This window comes from Rattus norvegicus, chromosome 18 (assembly GCF_036323735.1).
Source record: "Rattus norvegicus strain BN/NHsdMcwi chromosome 18, GRCr8, whole genome shotgun sequence".
NCBI lineage: Eukaryota > Metazoa > Chordata > Mammalia > Rodentia > Muridae > Rattus > Rattus norvegicus.
In genome coordinates, this window is record NC_086036.1 from 43,314,911 (window position 1) to 43,324,685 (window position 9,775).

Below are 9,775 nucleotides of genomic sequence, written 5' to 3' on the forward strand. Positions count from 1 at the left end.
GATGATTTTGTGGCTTACCATTTCCATTTGCTAGAATTTAGCACACTGTACTGTTCATGGATTTTTTTTGAATTTTTAAGAATTATGGCAATCCGTGGGGTTTGAAAATTGACTAGTATTCTCTGTGTACTTTCACATTCTCAAAAAAGGAAGAGAAATGGGAAAGGAGAAAGATAACATTTGAAATGAAAATACATAAAATACCCAATAAAAAGAATTTAAAAAGAAAAAAGAAAGAGAAATGCTGTGTTACCAGTGAATCAGCAGTAGTCTTCTAGTAACAATGAGATATTGTGACAAGGTAGGACATATTAAGAGACTAGCAACAGAAGGGAATTCAAACCCCTAACTCTTAGATATAGTTCTTGGAGCAATGCCTTCTATGAAATTATAATGCTATTTACAACTGCATGGATATATTATTTTACAAGCTAAAAAGAAAGTTAATATCAGATAGTATAGTTTTCATCTTCAATGTCCCTCAAGATCATGCATTGGTCTCAAGGTGGAGTTGTTACAAAGTCCTGGAACCTTAGGGAAATCTGACCTAGGTGGAGATGGTTAGCTTTTTGAAGGATGCTATTCTCAGAGGATTCTCAGATTCGATCCAAATTGCACAATTCATTGTCATACCACATTTCTGAGCATGAGATTCTGCCTTGCAATGGGCCCTGCTGGTGGTAAACTGAAGCCTCAATACTGTGAAGTTAAATAATTGTGGCTTTTGTTGTTTGTTTTATTTTAACTCAAGGAAATCAGGGTTTACTTTGGCTAGAATTTGTTGGTGGGAAAGGCAGAAGAGCAATGAAGCTGCTGGCACATCCCCTCCACAGTCAGGAAGTAGACAGAGATGAATAATCTTTCTTCTTCAAGTTGATTTTTCAGAGGCATTGTTTTGTATGGTGATGGAAAGCAGGTTAACACAGCTTGGAATCTGAACCTACATGGATTTTGAACACACATAAAGCTCATCTCACAAAGATAACTAGATGAATAAGGAACCAATTTGAAATTATTCAAAGTAAAATAGTATTATTGCTAAAGATGGTGATGGATTTTAACAAACCATAAATTCCACATTGTGATGGTTCATATTGGCAGCTCAATTCATGAGAACACAAATTACCCATTAGATAAATCTCTGCCCTCACCAATAAGGGATTACCTAACTAGATTAGGTTAGTCTATGAGCATGGCTGTGAAGAAACTTCTTGAAATGGGAAGACCCTATCCTAAATATTGGTGTTACCACACCATGGGCTTGGTCCTCAGTTAAAAAAAGAGTAAACTACCAGAGCACAAGCATTCATTGCCATGTTTCCTGACTGAAGACACAATTTGACCACCTTTTCTTCCACTCCTTCCACTGGGCCTCTTTTACTCTGACAGGATGATCTCCTCAGACTCTAAGCTAAAGTAGAAATCTTTCCCAACCCCTTAAATCACTTCTTGTCAGGTAATTGCTCACCATGACCGAATTAATAAGGAAACTTGGTACTGAAAAAGTATGACTGTTGCTGCAAGAAATCTGACTGTTAGGAGGTGGAGACTTTGAAAGCATTTGTGTAAAGAATGTGGAAGGGCCTGCAGCTGTTAGATAAAAAACCCCAGAGAGCTTTTTTAATCTCCCAACATAATATTTCTATTCATCATTTGGAAATTTCATATGGTGCACCCTGGTCACACTCACTTCCCATTTCTTCCAGGCCTATGGTTCCTGCCCCCTGCTCCCACAATAATAATAAAAAATCTCACTAAGTCCAATTTCTGTTGCCCATATATTCATTAGAACATGGTCAAACTTTCAATAGCCAGCCCTTTAAAGAAAATAGAATCCTTCCCTGCTCTCTATCCCCGAGCTCCATCAGAAGCCATCAACCATGAAGAGCTATACTTCAGCAACTTTATCACGTGTCTTAAGGACTCTTGTCGATAGCTTCAGGTTGGACTCTTTCTTTTTTTGCAGTATGGGCGGGTGTCATAGATTCCTTTGATGTCTCTAATTCTCAGGTATGACTCAGCAATTATCAATATTACTGCAAAATGAGCATTGTTATCTGTGGCAACTGGCAGCAGCATGAATCGTGGACTCCACATAGTTTTTGGTAGTAGCACTGATTGTGGACATCAACATGCCACAAGGCTTTATAGACATCAGCATGGCCTCCAGTAGCAGCCTGGACCATGAATACCAACAGGGCCTTCAGCTTTTGGTGACAAAACAGACCCACGGACCATAGAAGTTTTTGGAGAAAGCTTAATTCAGAAAATGAACTGTTCTTTATCTCAGATGTGTTGCTCACAGTCAGGTATAATCATGTGTGGACTCACACAATGTCACTCCAGGCTGGTGTTCCAGGCCACTGCACACCTTTCTGCTTTCATGCTTACAGTTGGGCTGTTGGGCTGTTTTCTGACCCCCAAATTTTCCTCCCCCTAGCAGGTCTAGTACTGGCACTGGCCTAGCAGGTGGTAACATGCAGACCCAGTGTAGCCTTAGTATCCAGGTGGCCTGAGAATCAGGCCTACTTAGCATTGTCTGCCATGGTCATACTCCTATACCTGCCACATCTCTACTTCCATTTCTTTCTGCCATATACCACTTTGTTCTGCCATGTTTTTTCCTGATTCTGTGAAAACACTTATTAACAGCATCTTCCCCTAAAATCTGACTTCTTGCTGTTGTTTTTCCCGAGATACTTAAAGGCTCTGCTGGTTTATACTCAGCTTTGGTGTCTCCTGTGAGTCTTTCAGAGTTCTTGGAGTGACCAAAGTACTCCTCCAAACCCCCACCAGACTCACACCACCACCAACAACAACAAAGGATGCTAGTGGCCATCACCATCTGGAATCTCTCCCAAAAGCAGAGCTCAATGGATCACTTTGGTAGGGTCTTACAAAAAATTGTTGAGGGTGTTGAATACACTGGTGGCTCGGCTAATGGATTTCAGAGAGGAGGGCTCTACCATTCATGTGATGTTCTGTCAAGGTGTGGTTGCATTCTACCCATATTCTTTTTTTTTCTTTTTCTTTTTTTCTCCATCTTTATTAACTTGAGTATTTCTTATTTATATTTGGATTGTTATTTCCTTTCCAGGTTTCTGGGGCCAACATCCCCCTAACCCCTCCACCTCCCCTTCTCTATGGGTGTTCCCTTCCCTATCCTACCCCCATTACCATCCTCCCCACAACAATCATGTTCATTGGGGGTCCAGCCTTGGCAGGACCAAGGGCTTCCCCTTCAACTGGTGCTCTTACAAGGCTATTCATTGCTACCTATGAGGTTGGAGTGCAGGGTCAGCCCACGTATAGTCTTTGGGTAGTGGCTTAGTCCCTAAAAGCGCTGGTTGGTTGTCATTGTTGTTCATATGGGGTCTCAAGCCCCTTCAAGCTCTTTCAGTCCTTTCTCTGATTCCTTCAATGGGAGTCCCGTTCTCAGTTCAATGGTTTGCTGCTGGCATTCACCTATGTATTTGCTGTATTCTGGCTGTGTCTCTCAGGAGAGATCTACATCCGATTCCTGTCTGCCTGCACTTCTTTGCTTCATCCATCTTATCTAGTTTGGTGGCTGTATATGTATGGGCCACATGTGGGGCAGGTTCTGAATGGCATTCTACCCATATTCTAAGAACCTGAACAAGGATGTATTTAACAGTATGATCTAATTTATTTGGGTGGTAGGAAATTTCAAGACAGATTAGCATTCAGACTGTGGCATGGGTGCTTCTTACCTCTCTTTTTCAGATCTGTTGTTAAAAAAAAGAGTTGAAAGAAAATATAAAAATATGAAGCTTGGAAAGGAAGACTATGCATATGTTTAATATTCAACCAAGACCAGTGATGAAAAAGAGTCTCTCATTGTCGAAGAAACAATGTTGTTGTTCTGTCTTAACAAAGGTACACTGACAGGATAATCCACACTTCTAAGGCTCTGACATGAGAAAAAGCCAATTTATTTGAAAGGAGAGACTGTAATAGGAGTATAGATGGATGTATATGCTTCTTTAAGACAAATGCTCAAGAAAGCTGTGATCCGAGGAATATAAGGAATGTAAGGAATAGCTCAGTCCTTGATAGTAACATCCAAGTGGAAATAATTTAGGAAGTGTGGAAATCTCACAATTATAAGATTGTGGAGTGTTGTTCCATGCATTTAGAGAAAGTGGCTGAGACTGTAATGGGTCGCAGGTTTGATACTCCTTCAAGGGGATTCTGAGAGGTTGCTTTGTAAAGGTATCAAGGTGAAGCCCAGGTTGTAGTGGGAACTGCAGGATATTGGTGATATCAGGATAATAGAATAGCCAGTGAACTATTATTCTTCAAGGATAGAGTAGAATTAGTCCAAGAAAGTGACCATGCACAATAAAGTTAGGAAAGCTAGGGAGTGGGCCTATTCCAATTCCTCCAGAGTCTGAATGATTCTGGTATGACTCCCAGATGAACACAGAGCTGTAGGATTTGGTGTTTGCCCTGCTGGACTCAGTATTGCTTTATCATCCTTACTACAGCACAATTCTTCTGTTCTGGAATAGGAATGCTTACCTTGAGCTGCAGCATGTTAAATATGTGTAATTAGTGGTAAGTTTTACAAGGGCTCACAGTTAAATGTGTATCTTGATTTGAAGAAGAGATGTTGCTTTTTGAGAACTATTAGAACTTTTAAAGACTATGGGGACTTTGAAATTGGGTTGAATGTACTTCTAATTATGATATTGTTTTGGGTGAACAAAAGAAGTAAATCTATGGCTTAAATTTTATGTTTGGGTGTCAGATCAATGGAGATGAACTTGGTGGTCATACTGCCAGCTTGACAAGATCTTGGATCTTCATGACGCAAGACTCTGAGCACCTATGAAGGATAATGTAGATTAGGTTAGCCTCTGGGTTTATCTGAGAAGTCTTTCCAAGATAAGGTTAATTGAAATGGGAAGACTTGGTCTCCCCTGACTACTGCCATGCTTTCTTCATCATAATGGATGGGGCTCCCTGGGGCCATGAACCAGAACAAACCCTTCTTCCTTTAGATATGTTTTTGTTAGGAATTTGGTTAAGGCCATGAAAAGAGTCATTAATAGTCATATGTTTCTATCAGTTTGTCTTTTAAAACAGAAATGGTCTTGTGTTTCAAAATTACATTTCAGTTGGCTCTTCCCACTAATGAGTCAGGGATGTGCTTGTGGTATAATTGGTACTACAGACTTCCGTTTAGACTGGCCGGGTCAAAGACGGAAGACTTTGAATGTATCAAATGGTGTACATTTGCTTATCATGACGTATGTTAGAAGACTTTGAAGTAGTTCTCCTTCCTGTCGTACTCAGTTGTCATATCTAAATGTCATTCAGAAGTCAGACATTGCCAATATTTTATGTCTACATTCATAATCATTTATTTGTCTCTTAGCATCCATTGTCAACCCTGTCATTTTATAAATATGTGGAGATATTTTTGCTTCTAATCTTAAAACAAATGTGATACCAAATAAGTGATATTTAAATTATTTTAAAATTTGTTATATGAGTGGTCGATAGGAAAGTAAAACCTAAAATGTTTACTTCACTTAAAATTCCTTATTTGACTATGGAGCAGAGCTATGAAGGAGGAGATGAGATGTGGTCTTATTGTTTCTCTTTTATCTTCTTTCCCATTCTCCTGTTCTTAAGGACAGTGTAAGAACAAAGGACAAAGGAAATTCTTGCCACTTGTTAACATCTTGGTCCAACCCTTGGTGCAGTTTTGATAGCTTGACAGGAACCTAGAGGAAACCAATTTGTTTAGATGCACATCCACATTACAGTGCCATCCATCTTTGACATCCATAGCAGGTCTCAGAGCTGTACAATGAGTGCTGGCTAGACTTCATCAGATAAAAAGGAGTTGATTTTGCTCTGGGTAGAAGAGCTAGTGTTCAATTCTCATGCATTGGACTACTCATGTTGACAAATAGGCTACAAGCTCAGTGTGCCTTATACCAAAACAGTCTTAGAATTGAGAAGGCAGGGTGAGCTTGAAGGGCTAGGCTACACAGTACACTGTTCATGGATTCAAAGGGCTGAGCAGTCTCCTGCCCCATCTTCCCCCTTCAAGAGCCATGTCAAGAAATAAAGAGATAGAAGGATGATTTGCCTGTAGACTTCCCCCATTTTCTGCACAATACTATCCTCTAATTTATCCCAAAGATGGTCTTCCATTTTCACTAACCCCATGCAATAGTTCTTCTCTGTGGGGCATTAGTGAGAAAGGAGTTATGGTTTTCACTTGATACTCTAATTTCAGACATTTATATGCTTGGTTGACTGAGCCTGGAGTGGAGCACCACCAACTCTCTATGTATTATTATAGAATCATTTTTTAAATTTTGAGATGAATCATAGTTTAGAAGTATTTATCTGTTCTTACCCTTTTTATTCTTCTAATCACGTGCAAATATTCTAGCAGATTTGATAATAAAACAGATGACTAGACATCAGCCTCACAAAACCCTATAATTTACTCATATTCCATGTTTACCTATCTACAGTCTTACAGAGTACCTAGGCATATTTATGCAATGTTAGAGTTTAACATAATTTCTTCCAGAACATGTTCTGCTATAACAGCTGTCTGTGACAGCAGCCTCAAAAATTAGTTAGATTTCTTTTTAGCCTCAGAGTTTTATACTTGACTTAATTTACATGGCTGCCTATGAGTTTATGGAATACTCAATTATTGTTCACAGCTAATGTATAATACTGCATATATCTTATGTGATATTGGGAATCAATTTCTATTTAAATTTGCTTCAAAATTGCATTTAATACTATATGTAAGTCTTTGGTGATGAAGGGAAAGAAGGATGCTGGAACCAAGTAAGTAGGGCCAGAGAAAATAATTTAAACTTTTCCTTATATCTGAAATTATGTACAGCAGTATGATGTAATCAGATAATTATACAAACTGAACCCGCTCCCCATTTTTTTGCAAAAATATTCACTCAAGTTGAAGCCTTGAAATTGGTGACAAAATGAGTTTTTTATCCATCCTTGTGTGTTACTGAGGCTGGCTGCAACTGCATCCCATTTACTCTCCACTTTTAATCTCTATGTTTCTTTTTGTAGTTGAAACTAATCTTACCCAGTGTGTTATGTTATGTTACTTCCAAAACGCAATTCTGAGTACTTTCTAATTAATAGGGAATTGGAGCCATTTTTATTGAATTAACAAGGTTTTCAAGACCTTGCTTTTTAATTTGGCACTCTTTTTTGTCCTCTGCAATTCCTACCAGAACTTAGTGATCTTAGTGTTTGGGCCCAATGTGCGTGGAGTGATGAGTGAAAGCAAAAGATTCCATTCAAAAGACCTAATTCTATAATTGGAGAAAGCAAGATGTTGATGAAATTGAGTAAATGTAATATTCTACCAGCAGTATGAAATAAGCTAATTTGCAGAAGTGTTACAAGGCTGAAGTGTACACCGTGTGGTGTTCGAATTAGCAAGTAGAGCTGGCAAAGAGAGGGAATCACCTTGAGGGTTAGTACTCTGCCGCTCAGAGGAATAGGTAAGTTGGAACCACCCTGGTATCAGTAAATTATTACAATGTTTTATATCATCTGTTCAATCTGACAGTTCATTTGTTCTTATTAAAGGAAGGTTTGACTGACTGACAGAATCCTGAAGTTCAGAGAAAACGAGGCAGCCATGGAGTTGGGTGAACTGCTGTACAAGTCCGAGTACAGTGAGACGGCATCTGGGAACAATGTTAGTCGCCAGTCTGTTTTGTGTAGAAGCCAGGACGTTGTTCTCAACGGCATGACCATTATAATGAATGACTGTATATACAAGGAGACCTGGTAAATGTAGGAGTTGGATGTCACTGTGTTGTAAAAAACCATAGTGTCATAAGGCCATCATTCAAAAAATTCAGCAACGGTGTTGCATTCTTTTCTCTGCATATTGGGGATCATGCCTTTATTGAGGAAGATTGTGGGGTCAATGCTACCCAGATTGGCTCTTATGTTTGTGTTGGGAAGGGCCATGTGATTGGGCGCTGGTGTGCCTTGAAAGACTGCTGCAACATTCTTGACAAATTATTACCTCCAGAAACTGTGATTCCCTCCATTCACTGTCTTCTCCAGCTGTCCAGGACTTTTCTGAGGAAAGCTCCCAGAGCGTACACAGGAACTGATGATCAATATCACCAAAAGCTACTGCCAGAAGTTTCTATAAAGTCTAATGCCTCTTCATCATATCTTTAATTCTTCTGAACTCTAAGATGAACATGGAAATATAGAGAAGTAGGCGACTACAAGAGCTGTCATGGTTCTCACAACCTCTGCTCTCCATTTTGCTGGTTGGATCTTTGGTTTTGTTTGTTTGTTTGTTTGTTTTTAAATAAGAATTTTTCAATCTTTCATGGCTCTGAGCTGTTGTGTTAAAAATTTAAATGGAACCCTTATTATCAGTTCCTGTGAGCCATATCTGCTAGCTCCGGCTGCTACTCCCGGTGGCTGGCTTTTATCCGTGTGGTCCCCTAGGTGGTAGTTACCATGCCTGGCACAGACAGACAGACAGACAGACAGACAGACAGACAGACACAAACACACACACACATCTCATTCTGTGGGCCCTGTTCATTCTCACTCCGAGGGGACAACAGAACCAGATCCGGACGCTCCAACTGCCTCTCAGCCATTTCTTTCACACACTCTACCCTTTAGCCTGTTAAAATCAAAGTTCCAGAAACTTGTAACTTAGCAGTTAGATTTACATGTTAAATTCTCAATCCACAATTCATACCCACAATAAATTCACTGCCAATTGATATAGATATAAACCACCCACCTAGACAAAATTAAATCAATTGAGTTCACCTAAATCTGAACCAACCTTCTTCATAGACTCCATCTTGATCCCCCTTTTTCCTCCTCTCTCCGACCTTACAAAAACTTTATCCCTGCCCCACTCTCTACTGTCCAATCATGTATTGCCTTGACATCAACCTACACTGAGCATTTAAGAATTTAAGAATTTAAGAATTTAAGAAGGTTGGAGAGATTGCTCAGTGATTAAACATGCTGGTTGCTCTTCCAGAGGACCCGGGTTCAAGTTCTAGCGCCCACATGGCCCTACAACTATCTGTAACTCCAGTTCCAGAAGATGTGATGGGTTTTGACTTCCATGGTCACCAGACATACATGTAGTAAAGACAAATATGCAGCCAAAATATCCCTTCACATGAAATAATGACCTGTTTAAAAAAGAATTTTAATAAGAACATCTGTAAGAATAGTCTTTACATACTGGGTTTACACCTAATCTGTCAACAGCCATCATACCATTGTCTGAGGCAGACAGAAAGGTCTGTTGCTGACAGTCCAGTCCTGTGGTCCTGCAGATGGCTCTAACCTGCCTGGCTTTGGCCTACAGAGCAGTGGTACCCTCCCAACATGGCTTCACAGGGCCCCAGTACTACTCACAACCCTGTCCTATCCCACTACACACTGTCCACACAGGTGACACTCCATATTCACTGCTAATATGGGACCAATAGCCACAATTTCTCATACCCTGGGGAAAGTATAACTTCAGAGTCCTAACTTTGGTGGTTAGAACATGAAGAAAAGAGACAGGCTGTGGTGACTTTTACCCATCATCCTAGTGCCTGGGAGGTGGAGGCAGGAGAAGTAAGACCTACATTGTGAGCCCCACTTGCCAGGTTGTGCCACATGAGACCCTGCTTCAGAAAAACAAAAATAAAGTTAGTAAAAGAAAACGATGTGGGGCAGGTGGTATCTTTTG

General features: G+C 39.9%; 1 pseudogene; it reads left to right on the forward strand.

Annotated features, from left to right (window-relative positions):
- The first annotated feature begins 7,675 nt into the window (after nt 1-7,675).
- Dctn5-ps2 (dynactin subunit 5, pseudogene 2) lies at nt 7,676-8,203 on the forward strand (annotated as a pseudogene).
- Nucleotides 8,204-9,775: the final 1,572 nt, after the last annotated feature.